The sequence below is a fragment of the Arvicanthis niloticus genome, chromosome 13 (genome assembly GCF_011762505.2).
Source record: "Arvicanthis niloticus isolate mArvNil1 chromosome 13, mArvNil1.pat.X, whole genome shotgun sequence".
Taxonomy (NCBI): Eukaryota; Metazoa; Chordata; class Mammalia; order Rodentia; family Muridae; genus Arvicanthis; species Arvicanthis niloticus.
In genome coordinates this window covers 77,872,916-77,885,979 of record NC_047670.1, presented here as the reverse complement: position 1 = coordinate 77,885,979, position 13,064 = coordinate 77,872,916, and positions in this window count along the sequence as shown.

Here is a 13,064-nt window from a genome sequence, read left to right as displayed (position 1 = left end):
GTCTTTCCTATTCAGTGGAAAGAATATAAATTTGTTTTCTTACATAATTAGTTTTTTTTAACACATTCCATCCCTTTGGAAGCAGAATTTGCTTTCAAAAGTAGTCATATGTAAACTATAGAAGGTGCTCTACTCAAAATCAGACACTATGATACTTCTTCAAAAGAGCTGGGTAGCCAGCCAGAGGAGCCACTTAGCAAATACTGGTGCAACAGCTCCAGAATATACCCATAGTACAAACACCAATGAGGGCCAGTTTTCAGAAAGTACTTAACAATCCAACAGCAAACACTAAATAGTTCAGCTACACACAACTGTCCCTGGAATGCTTGGGAACTCAGGCTGGGTGGTTCAGTGTGGAGGCTACTAGTACCATCACTATAAAGCATCCCAAAGCACCTCTCCACAGAGGTAATGCAAGTTCCTAACCCTGGGAAGTATCTATAGACACCCATTTCTCTCCTGAGTTTGGGAAGAAACAGAAAAAATGGCTAAAAAAAATCTCCTATTTTATTTCTTTCTTAAAAGTGAAATGTATTTCTAAGCACTGTTGCCCACAGTGTTGATACCTGGCTAGGACTTTACAATGCATTGAATAGACTATTTATGTCTCAAGTATTTATCTACAAATTAATAGATTGTAGATGTGTATTTTTTTTTACAAATACAGGAAATGAATGGGTTGAGAGTTTTACTCTAATTTGCTGTGTTTCAGCCTAAGCTAGTCAATGCTACATCACCTTGTGGTTTTTGCCTAGCAGGAGGTGGGACTCCTGGGCTGTTAGTTACTAGCTGATCTGACTAAGGCTTTGCTCTCCCACCTTAACAAAGGCAGAAAGACTGTAACAATCTTGGTTTCTCTACATTGGAACAATGAGATGAGCTCAGTGGTTGAGCTAATCATAACAGAATGTCTTAGAAATAAATTTATCTTCCCTATGCAGAGATCAGAATTACATCTCTTGATCTCAGAGCAGAGTCTGCTTGACCTCAGCCAAACTGAATTTGTCCTGACTGGCAAACTCAATAGCCTCAAGACTTCCATATAAATTATGCCAAGGTTCTACTGTCATCTCTTCATTTAGAATGTCCTCAAAACTTGTTGATATGCGTTCCAAAATCCTGGTTCCGTGTTTGTTGCAGACGTAAAAAAGTTGTGTGCCAGCTGGCCCTCATGTACACTGGTGTAAGTCACAAACTCAGCTCTGACCTACACAATCATGCCACAGAGAAAATGTGTAGGTTTCACACAGTGCATCTTTTAGTTTTATTTCTAAACTGTTTTTAAACAAACACATTGCACTAAAGATTAGGATTATTCTATTTAAACCTATAGTCTGTGGAGTAGACATTATCAACACATTTTTTACAAAAATAATCATTTCAGTGCTAGAGAGATGACACACTGGTTAAGACAGAATATTTTTCATCCAGAGGACTTTAGTTCAGATCTAGGACTTTACAATGTATCAGATCTAGTACCCAAGTTCTCTCACAGTCACGCATAACTCCAGCTCCAGAATCTCACATGCGCTTTTGTCCTATGCAGGCACATGTACAAGCACATGATCAAAAAAAATTAAAATGGAGATATAGTTTTTAAAGAATAGCAGTGCCAAGTATGATGTATTTGTGACTTTGTAATAAATATTAATGTAACTGTTATCATCTTGTAAGCATTTTTCAAAGGTAAACTATAAAATAATAACAATATATTTCATATAAACATTCAGATTTCACCTATTGAAAGTTATTAACTCTGGTCTACTGAGATGTAAAATAGCCTACAAAAGCTAACAACTAGAGTTTGATCTCCAGGATGCATATGGTAGAGCAATAGAAAAGAATCCTTACTCCTTAAAGCTACCTTCTGGGAGAGAGAGAGAGAGAGAGAGAGAGAGAGAGAGAGAGAGAGAGAGAGAGAGAGAGAGAGAGAGAGAGAGAGGAGAGAGAGAGAGAGAGCACAATAAGTAAAATCAAGTAAATTCTAAAACAATATGTAAAGAGTGACTTGTCCTTGTTACATAGGCATTTTCTCCATCTTTAACGGCAAAAAGCCAATACAAGGTTTTTGAAGTTCATGAAGAAAATAAATCAAAATCTGGCACTGGCTTTTGGGCAAGATATGGGACAAAAGATATAAGAAATATAGGAGTAAAATATGTGGTAAGACTGAAGCTTGAAAGCCAGACATAAAGGAAATTATATCATATGGAGACGCTTCTGCTTAGCAGAGGTAATCAAGCAAGGTAACTCCCCACTTCACAGGAAAAAATATTTTAAAATTATATTTGTTGAGGCCCTCACTCTGCCTCAACATTTTTGGGGCTAAGTGCTCTGGTCAAGAGAGAGAGTGGGGTTGGTGGGGCAAGCGACACGAAGAATGGAGACAAGACAGTGTGTGTGGTCAGGTCTTAATTCTCGTCCTGTCTCTCCCGTCTCTCTTCCCGTCTCTCTCCCGCCTCTTTTATTGAAAGGAAATTTGGGGTATTTATCAACACACGAAGGAGAACACCGCTGAAAACACTTTACCACGTGCACCATACAGCTCAGGTCACTAAACAGCAAAACAAGCTATGTGGGATAAACAATATATTTATCAGAGTGTGCTTCAGCTGTTATATATAGGCTTTTGAAAACCAAGTCTTTCATCAGGGTATATGGTTCCAGATGGCTGCAAAGTTGATCTAGCCACTTTCTACTAAAGTCGGCTCCCAACATGTATTACAAAAGATTATCTTACATAGAGATTCTAAAAAGGAATTGGAAAATCAATAATAATAATAAAAATGATATTAAAATTAGTAAATTATTTGAATAAGCATTGTTCAAAATATGATATATCAGTGATCCACACTATGTAAATGTAACTAATAGCCTTAACTGGAAGAAGTTAAAACCACAATGATACATAATCCTATCTCAAAATGGTTAATATCAACAAAGAAAATTACCAAATATGGCCAAAATGTACAGAAAACATTGGACCATTATAAACAATAAGAACATAAGTTAGTACAGCCATGATGAAATACAGTCTGGAGGATATTCAAAAACCTAAAAAAATAGAAATACAATATGAACCAGTTATCAAACTACTGGCAACATATCCAAAGGAAACTAAATCTGTGACTCAAAGAGATACCTGTACTTATTATTGTGGTAGCTCTGCTCATAATCACTAAGATCGATAAGCAATCCAGAATCAATTGACAGATAAGTAGATAAAAATATACATAATGGAATATTATTTTATCATAAAAGAAAAGAATTGTATTATCTGTGCCAGTAGGAATAGCTAGACCATATTATGTTAATCAAAATAAGACAAATGGGAAAAAAAGAAGGCAGAATGGAGCAGCGTCTTGCAAAGAGAAGCAGAACTAAAGATGCAACAGCAGTGACATGTATAAAAGCAGGAATGTGGCAGACAAACAAACATTTTGAGGAAGGAGAGCATGGGGCTGTGGGCTGCAAATATAATGGCCATACCCAGGATACTTGTAGGGTGATTGGTGCCAATGGGAAATATGGAAAACTTATGAAAAATATAGAAACTTTTTATGAACCCTAGACCTGAGCCAAAAATGCAGGCCAGCCAGTTCACTAGTTCCACAAAGAAAGCAGAACTAAATGTGAGATTTTTAGGTCTTAGAATTCATTGCCCTGGGATACATTCTACATTCCCAGAGGCGTACATTATTTCTGAGTCAGAGGACACTTGCTGGATTAACATTCAGGAGAGTAAGGGAGAGGCTGATTAACATTAATCAGACCTCAGGGAAGAGAACCCACTTGCGGGTGGGGAAGGCCCAAAGAATGGATGGTTGGACAAGGTTAGATTCTAGTGAAAGATGAGTGTAAAAGATGTTTTCTGCATGACCCTGACTAAATTATGGGTTGGGACTTTTGGGGACTTTCCACTGTTTTTATGTTATGTTTTCTTAGTTACCTCTTCACCCCCACCCCCGGTTTGTGGATTCCCCTATATAAGACCTCCCCTAGCCAGGCTGTTTTGTCAATTCCTCTGCTCTAGGATGAGTTATGGATTGACCATCAGCCAGTTGATCCCGAAATATACCTCTTGCTGATTGCATCAAGATTGGTGTCTTGTGAGTTATTGGATGGCAGAGAATTCCTGAGGCTTGGGTGAGGTCCTCCCTTCCTGGGGGTCTTATACCAAGAGCAGGGTGGTGTACAGCAGCCTGGAAAATGCATATAGGTCCTGCCCCTGGATGCACTGCCAAAGTGCAAGATCACCCTGACTCTGAGCAACAACATGCTATCCAAAGTGGAGAATAGTTCATTTTCTGGATCAAGTTTCCTAGAAAGACTTCCATAATCCAAGCTGCCACCAGAAACCAGATTGATGTCCAGGATCCATGCAGTTGCTGGTTGCTATGGGCAGGGAGGCATCTTTTGAAGTGTTATCAAGGACTGCAAACTCATTACTGAGAATGAGAGACATTGAAGGTTTCTTGCCAACCTTCCCCCTGCCCCACCCCACCAGAACAGAAAAAGAAAAAAAGAAATGAAACAGTTTAGACAGGAAGCTATTGAAGAAAATCCTTAAAAATAGTGATAAAGATGCTGAAGTATATAGCCCTTCTCAGTTGATTGATGGCTTATGGTAGGGGTGAGGGGTACAGGGTAGGGTGGGGAGGTGAGGAATGGATGGGGGCTAAGGTGTGGGGAAAGTGGAGGGAGTGGGGAGCAGGGAGTGGCATTCAGTTCTCTTTAAGGGGCTGGCCACTGGGAGTTTGATCAGGCTCCAATGAGTATATGAATAACACAAATTGAACTTAATGAGGTTTATCTGTATGCGGGAGAGTGCAAGGGAGAGAGAGAGGACCTGGGAGGAATGAGAAACAAGTGTGGTCAAGGTATATTGTATGTGATCCAGGTTTATTGAATGAAATTCCCAAACAATTAATAAAAACATTATGTTGGTGGAGGAAGAGAAAAAAAGAAGCAAAGCAAATAAAGATAAATACTCTATAAGCTAACTCATTAATCTTAAAAACATTAATCTCATGAAAATGGAGAGTAGAGGGTTCCTTCCAGTCTGGGCCCAAGCACTGAGCAGATCCTGGGTGGCAACTCTGCCCCCAATCTCACAAAACCTAGAGGAAGCGGGGCTCTGAGGACCTCTATCCTGGCAATATCTTAGGTAAGCAGACAGCAAGCAGGAAGTAACTAGGACCCACTAGGACCCAGGAAGTGACTCTTGGTCAGGAGTACTGGTTCTTTCCTGTCTGCACCTGAGCACTGAGCAGATTTTGGGCCCCAGCTCTTACCCCAGTAGTAACACCCACCCCACACGGTTCTGATACAACCAAGATAATAGGAAAGACAGGCTTCAGTCAGAGACAGGGCAGGTAGCACTAAGGAGATCCAGATGGTGAAAGGCAAGCAAAAGAACATAAGCATCAGCAACCCAGGGTACTTGGGATTATTAGAACCAAGTTCTCCCACAAAAGAAACTCCTGAATTCCCCATATTACTAGGAAAGCAAGATTCAGATTTTAAATCACTTCTAAAGATGATGATAGAGGACTTAAAGAAGGACATAATTAACTCCCTTAAAGAAGTACAGGAAAACACAGGTAAACAGGTAGAAGCCCTTAAAGAGGAAACACAAAAATTCCTTAAAGAATTAAGAGAGAACACAACCAAACAGGTGAAGGAATTGAACAAAACAATCCAGGACATAAAAATGGAAGTAGAAACAATAAAGAAATCACAAAGGGAGACTACCCTGGTGATAGGAAACCTAGGAAAGAAATCAGGAGTTATATATGCAAGCATCACAAATAGAATACAAGAGATAGAAGAGAGAATCTCAGGTGCAGAAGATACCATAGAAAATATTGACACAACTGTCAAAGAAATCACAAAATGCGAAAAGTTCTTAACACAAAAAATCTAGGAAATCCAGAACACAATGAGAAGAGTGAACCTAAAAATAATAGGTATAGATGAGAGTGAAGATTCCCAACTTAAAGGGCCAATAAATATCTTCAACAAAATTATAGAAGAAAACTTCTCTAAAGAACAAGATGCCCATAAACCTACAGGAAGCCTATAGAAATCCAAATAGACTAGACCAGAAAAGAAATACCTCCCGTCACATAATAATCAAAACACCAAGTACACAAAACAAAGAAAGAATATTAAATGCAGTAAGGGGAAAAGGTCAAGTAACATATAAAGGCAGCCTATCAGAATTACACCAGACATCTCACAAGAGACTATAAAAGCTAGAAGATGCTGGACAGATGGTTAGGGACCGCTCGGCCAAATGTTGGAACCTGCACCGCCACAAGCCTTGGGGGCTAAATTGTTCTGGCTCCTACTGTTGCTCTGGTCCGAGGGTCAGGATTCAGTAAGAGAGAGAGTGAGGGCAGATGGGAAGAATGGAGACAAGACAGAATATGATTCAGTCCCATTTATTCTCAAGTCTCTCTTCCTAGTCCAAGTCCAAAGTCTCGAGTTCCTAGTCCCTAGCTCCTAGTCCCTAGTGCCTCCAAGTTCCAAGTTTTTCCAGTGCAGTCTTCTGTCTGCCTCTCACCTTTTATAAGTCTCACTTCTTAAGTCACACCTTTAAGTCACACACACCCAAGGGAAAATCCTGGGTATATAAAACAAGATGTTATCAGAGTGTGCTCAGCTGTTGTAGGCTATTGAAAACAAGTGTCTTGTCAGGGTATATGGCTCCAGATGGCTGCAAGAATGATAACCTCCTTCTGTTGGCTCCCCACAACAGACGTCATACAGACCCTAAGAGAACACAGATGCCAGACCAGGCTACTATACCCAGCAAAACTCTCAATTACCATAGGTGGAGAAATCAAGATATTCCACAACAAAACCAAATCTACACAATATCTTTCCACAAACTCAGCAATACAAAGGATAATAGCAGGAAAGTTCCAATGCAAGGAGGGAAATTATAGCCTAGAAAGGGCAAGAAAGTAATCCTCTTCCAACAACTCCAAAAGAAGATAGCCGCACAAAGATAATTCCACCTCTAATAACAAAAATAACAGGAAGCAACAATCACTGTTCCTTAATATCTCTTAACATCAGTGGACTCAGTTCTCCATTTAAAAGACATAGGCTAATGGACTGGATATATAAACAGGACCCAGCATTTTGCTGCATACAGGAAACTCACCTCAGAGACAAAGACAGACTCTACCTTAAAGTAAAAGGCTAGAAAACAATTTTTCAAGCAAATGATCCTAAGAAACAAGCTAGAGTAGACATTCTAAAATCTCCAGCCCAAGAACACAAAGTGAGGGACTCATGGCTCCACCTGTATAGGTAGTTGAGGGTGGCCTTGCCAGGCATCAGTGGATGGCCTTGGTACCTGAAAGTTTGGATTCCCTAGTGTTGGGGAATTTCAAGAGCAGGAATGGGAGGATGGTGGGAGCCCACCCTCATAGTAATTGGAGGAGGGGGGATGGATTAAGAGGTTAGTCATCAGTGGAAGTGGAGGGCCTTGGTGCCTGAAAGTTTGGTTTCCCTAGTGTTGGGGAATTTGAGAGCAGGGGGGGCGGGAATGGAAGGATAGTGGGAGCAGACCTTGATAGTAACTCCCAGAATTATATGGATTAGACATGACAGAGGCAGGCCACCAGAAGGCTAGATTCCAGAATTCAAACAAAAAATTATCTTGATACTTAAATTTGTCTTGAGAATCATATATTTCAGAATATACAGCCTTGATGTATCTACTCATCAAGCAAGCTGTGGAGACCTGCTCAAACCTCTGATGTCCTGGAATTCCAGCTAGATGCAGTGAAGACACAGCATCAGAGGCTTATCAATTTACTTTTCCTCCTGCCCCTCTTCTAATATCTCAACATCCATAAGCAGCTTGAAGAAGTTAATGATGAGTTGGCGCCCCTATTCCCTGGGCTTGGAGAATGAGGTGATTAATATTGGCCTGTCTTTCTAGGGAAAAGTAGTGGTTTTGTTGGAATAGGGAGGATTAGCTAGGATTTATTTCATAGCCATAACCTATTGATAGAAATATATATAATTGTTATTAAGATGAAGTTATAATTTCTTAAATGGTATAAAATTTACTTTGATTTTGAATTTAAGGTTTTCATTGGTACGAGCTTCTTATTGATATAAAAGTGAGATGAATATTGTGACTCTCATAGGCATTGTGCCTGTATAACACATTTAGGAATACAAGGCTTAGTATTTCCTTCTTTAACTTTTTTAACTGATTTGAGATGGTTAGCCTGTGAGTTAAGGGCCTATAGCAAATTCATGGCTTTGAGTTTATTGTTAGGGTGTTTTCTATATTTTATTTAGAGATAGCTGAGTGGAGTTAAAAGACAACACTCCAGATTACCTTACATGGATAGTTGGTTTTCAAAACATCGGAAATCCACAGAATTGATGTTACAAACATTTCTGTATTAAGGTTCATTTTGATTAGAGACCTGTCTGCTCCTGACAGCTTCCTGTCTTGGATTCTAAGAAGAAATTGAGCATCTTTGGAGTTATTCCAAATTTGGTGAGACAGCCACTAGGCAAGAATTGCCTCTCTCCATCTACAGACAAATTACTGTCCAGAAAAGGACACACATGCAGAATAGTCGACTGATTATATCTGCCAAGACAGAGTAGTCAGCCCTTAATAATTCTGCATCGCTAGGTCCATCAGATGATCCTGGGCCAGAAGGCTGAAGATCAGATGCTTCAACATTTTGTAGTACAGGAACTGTCCAGGTGTTCAGCGGTCTCTATAAATTGGCTAAGTTTTAGAAGCTATGCTTTGTGCTTCCCATAATTTCAGTTAACTCAGTCATTCTGGATTTCTGACGGGGTTGAAGAATTATAGTCTCATAGCCAATCCTGGCTATTTACTTTGAAAGAAAAGATTTGAGAGGATGGTTTTTAGCTGACACTCATTCTAAAGCCAAGAGAAGAGCCAGGTTCAGAACTAAGTCTTTTAATTAGGAGAGATGACAGAGGTTCTGTTTAGTCAACACAATGATGGACTGGGTATTAGGTCTATCTTGTACCTTACTGACACAAATTGGTATAGTTATGCTCTAATTGTATTTTGAGAGAAAAGTTTTATTTTAACAGGAAGGGTGATATGTAGGAGGAGCTAGGTGGGAGGAGTACAGAGAGGAAGAGGAGTAAGGAGCGAAGGAGGAGAAGGAGATGAGGAGCTAGGAGATGAGAGAGAAAAAGGGTGGGGGACATGAAGGCAGATGTTCACATGTCTCTGCCAGTCAAAGATAGTTGATGTATCTAGGTTGGGTATTGGGTTACACTTCTGATTGATATTGAGCATTACCAAACTTATATAGCCTTTGATTAACATTTTTAAAAGTTGTATAGAAGCAAAAAGGAGAAGGAGGCATGGGATAGAGGTTTTCTAGAGAGGGGAAATGGGGAAAAGGGATGGCATCTGAAATGTAAATAAAATATCCAATAAAAAATAAATTTAAAAAAAAGAAAATGGAGAGTAGAATGTGGTCACTAGAAGCCAGGGACTCTAGGATAAAGGGGAAGGAGTGAAAAGTTGTTTACTAAGTAGAAAAATGCAGTTGGAGAGGGGAAATATGTTGCATTATTCTATATTGAAAATCTGTAAGCCAAAAGAGGAGGGAAAACTCACACCACCATGACAAAATAGCAGGAACCAGGAAACATTGCTCACTGATTATTTTCAACATCATTAGTCTCAATTCCCCAATTAAGAAATACAAATGAACATATTTGATTAGGAAACAGAATCTATGCTGTTGCTGCCTTCAAGAAACACAACTTATCATCAAGGATAAATATTACTTTAGAGTAAAGAGACAGAAAAAGGTAATACAAGCAAAAGAATGCAAGAAGCAAGCAGCTGTAGCCATTTTAATATTGAACAAAATAAACTTCAACACAAAACTAATCAGAAGAGATAGGAAAAGACAATATATATTCATCAAAGGAAACATCCATCAAGAAGCTATTGTAATTCAAAACATTTACAGATCAAGCACAAGGGCAAACAAGTTCATAAAAGAGACACTAATACAGTTTAAATCACATATGGACTCTCATACATTTATAGTGGATGACTTCAATATCCAACTCTCATCAACAGACAGATCATCCAGACAGAAACTAAACAGAAAAAAAATCTAAAGCTAAATGACATTATAAATCAAATGAACCTATATATTTACAGAATATATTTACAGAACAGTACCATCCAAAGACAAAAGAATATATCTTCTCAAAATTTCATGGAACCATCTCCAAAAAGTGTTGGACCATATATTCAGACACAAAGTCAACCTCAATGGATACAAGAAAAATAAAATAACATCCTGCATCTTATCTGAACACACAGATCAAAGCTGAATATCAACAACAGATACAACAAAAAGCTTACAAACTTATGGAAACTGAAAACTCTCCACTGAATGAAAATTGGGTCCAGATGAAAATTTAAAACTTTCTAGAATTGAATGAAAATGAATACACAACAACTCAAACTTATAGGATGCAATGAAGGCAGTTCTAAGAGGCAGGTACTAAGTACCTGTATTTTAAAAAAGAACTCAGAGAAATCTTACACTAAAAACCTTTTGGCACACCTGAAAGCTCTAGAAAAAAGAATTAACACTCAAAAGTATTAGACAGCAAAAAATTGTTGAGTTTTAAACCCAGAACAAATGGCTGAGGCAACATAACAAAGTGGATCTGGTGGTCACAGGCCCTCCCTATTCCTTAGCCCCTACCTGTTACAGGGTACTCCTGGTTTGCATACTTCACCCACTGCTATAAACTTCACCTCAGACACTGGGCTGCCATCCCCCCAGCTGCCTTATCCTATGTAATCCAGCCATTTTGGCTATATGTGCCACAATATCCCAATTGTGCTGTTCATACTTTCTTATTATTTTAAAAATTCATTATGGTTTGATTTTCTTCCTTTTTATTATTAATATGTTATTTGTTCTTTAGATATTTTATATCTGACTTCTCTTGATCATATCTACCCTACCCATATCTCCTCTTCATTTCCCTGTGCCCCCAACATATCTTGCTCCTAACTTCACATGATGTTCTTATTTTTTTAAATAAAATTTTGCTTACTTAATTTTACTTCAATTACATCCCTTATACTCTGATCCATTTTATTCATGAGATTTTCTACTAGGTTTTTTCACTTGATTTGATGAGACTCTTATGCCTAAAATTTCAGGTTAACTTTTTTTTTTTTTTTTTTGCTATTTTTATGATTTTCTTTTATTTATGTGTATGTGTCTCTGTGAATATATTAATGTGTAGAAGTGCCCATGAAATCCAGAAGAGAGTGTCATATCTCACAGAACATAAATTTGAGGGATTATAAACTGCACAACTTGAATGCTCAGAATTGAATTCATGACCTGGAAGAATATCAACTTCTCTTAATAATGAAGCCATCTTTCCCAATCCTCTTGTTTACATTATTGTTCAATTGAAACTAAATTGTAGTAGGAATAAAATATTCTTTATCTTTATTCTTTATAGTACTGGGGTAGGGGAATAGAGAGTTGGGAAGTGGGGAGGTGGGGGTGGAGGTGAGGACATCTTATTGAAAACAGCAGGGGAGGAATGGGATGACAAATTGTCAGAGGGCAGTCCTGAAGGGGAATAATGACTGGAATGTAAATAAATAAATAAATAAATAAATAAATAAAATTAAAGGTTAAAAAAGTAGAATGAGTGTCAGCTGAGAAAGAACAAGGAGTAGTATTAGTTCAACTTAGAAAAAACTAAGGAGAAAAGTACATGGAAGTTAAAACTGCAGTGTTTCTAATATCCACAGAGTTTAAATATTGTGGAAAGAGTTGATTAATTCATAAATATAAGAAGAGGAGATAGGGGTTGAGAAAATGAGGTAGGAATGATAGGGAAGTATGTGGGTTGTACGTATGGAGACTAGTACAAGAAAATACAATAAAATAGATATAGAGGCACACAGAACAGTCATGAAACCTGTATAAATAATGTAAAAAAAACAAAGCAAGACGATTAAAACATGTTATGCAGGAGTCAATATTTATAAAGGTAAATATAAAAGAGTTAATTAATATTTCTTCCTTTATAGGATGGATTTTAATTCATTCCTTTACTGTATTGTTTTAAATATTAAACTGCACTGACTGGGGAGGTGCAGGTTAGCTCTAGCTCAAACCTGTAAAACCAGAGTTTTGAGTATGCAATGCTGAGGTGAGTTCAATGAACTGTCTTTGATTTGAGTTTCTGTTCAGTTAAATAGAGTGTCAAACTTTCCTTTCCACAGACCTTAGCACAAAAAAAAATATTGCTTTAGAAAATTTTCCACCCATTTTTTTTTAATGTGGGGTCATGCATTCCCTGCCTGGGTTTCTAAACTCAAAGAAGGAATGTTAATATCATACATGCTATTTATCTTGTTAGCTAGAAATGGACATCCTACCACAGTGAAAGGTATGACAGCATCAGTTCCTGTAGTCTCCACAGGCCAGGGCAGTTTGCATGTGGCTGTGACATGGCTCTGGCATGACTGCACTGAGGTTACCAGTGTGCTTCAAATTTTGCATCATTGTTCCTTCTCACAGAATCAAGCTACATGTTGCACTTCGGCCTCATCCCCTCATAGGGATTCTCCCTGTCTACTGTGATTCCCAGCTCCTGTTATTCCTCCACAGCCTGTTTCATCTCTCCAGCCTGTGGTTACTGCAGCATTTGTCTGCTGCTGAGTGGAGTCGGGTGGGGAGGGAGAGAAGAGAGAGGAACTGAAGTACTTCTTGGTAGTTTCCATAGACATTGCCCAAGATGCATGGTTGATATTCCTGCCTACTTTTTTGCAAAGATTCTTATTCCCTTCATTCTCAATAATTATCTGTTGTAGGAATTAAAAACTATTGTTCATAATGCTATTTTGTTTCATAGATTACAATTTGGGCACAATCTGCCATCTCACTCAGAATTCCTGTGCTGTTTTTTCACACCCCTACTGTTCTCTGCCCCTCAATGATGCTTTCCCTTCAAACACAGTCCCCACA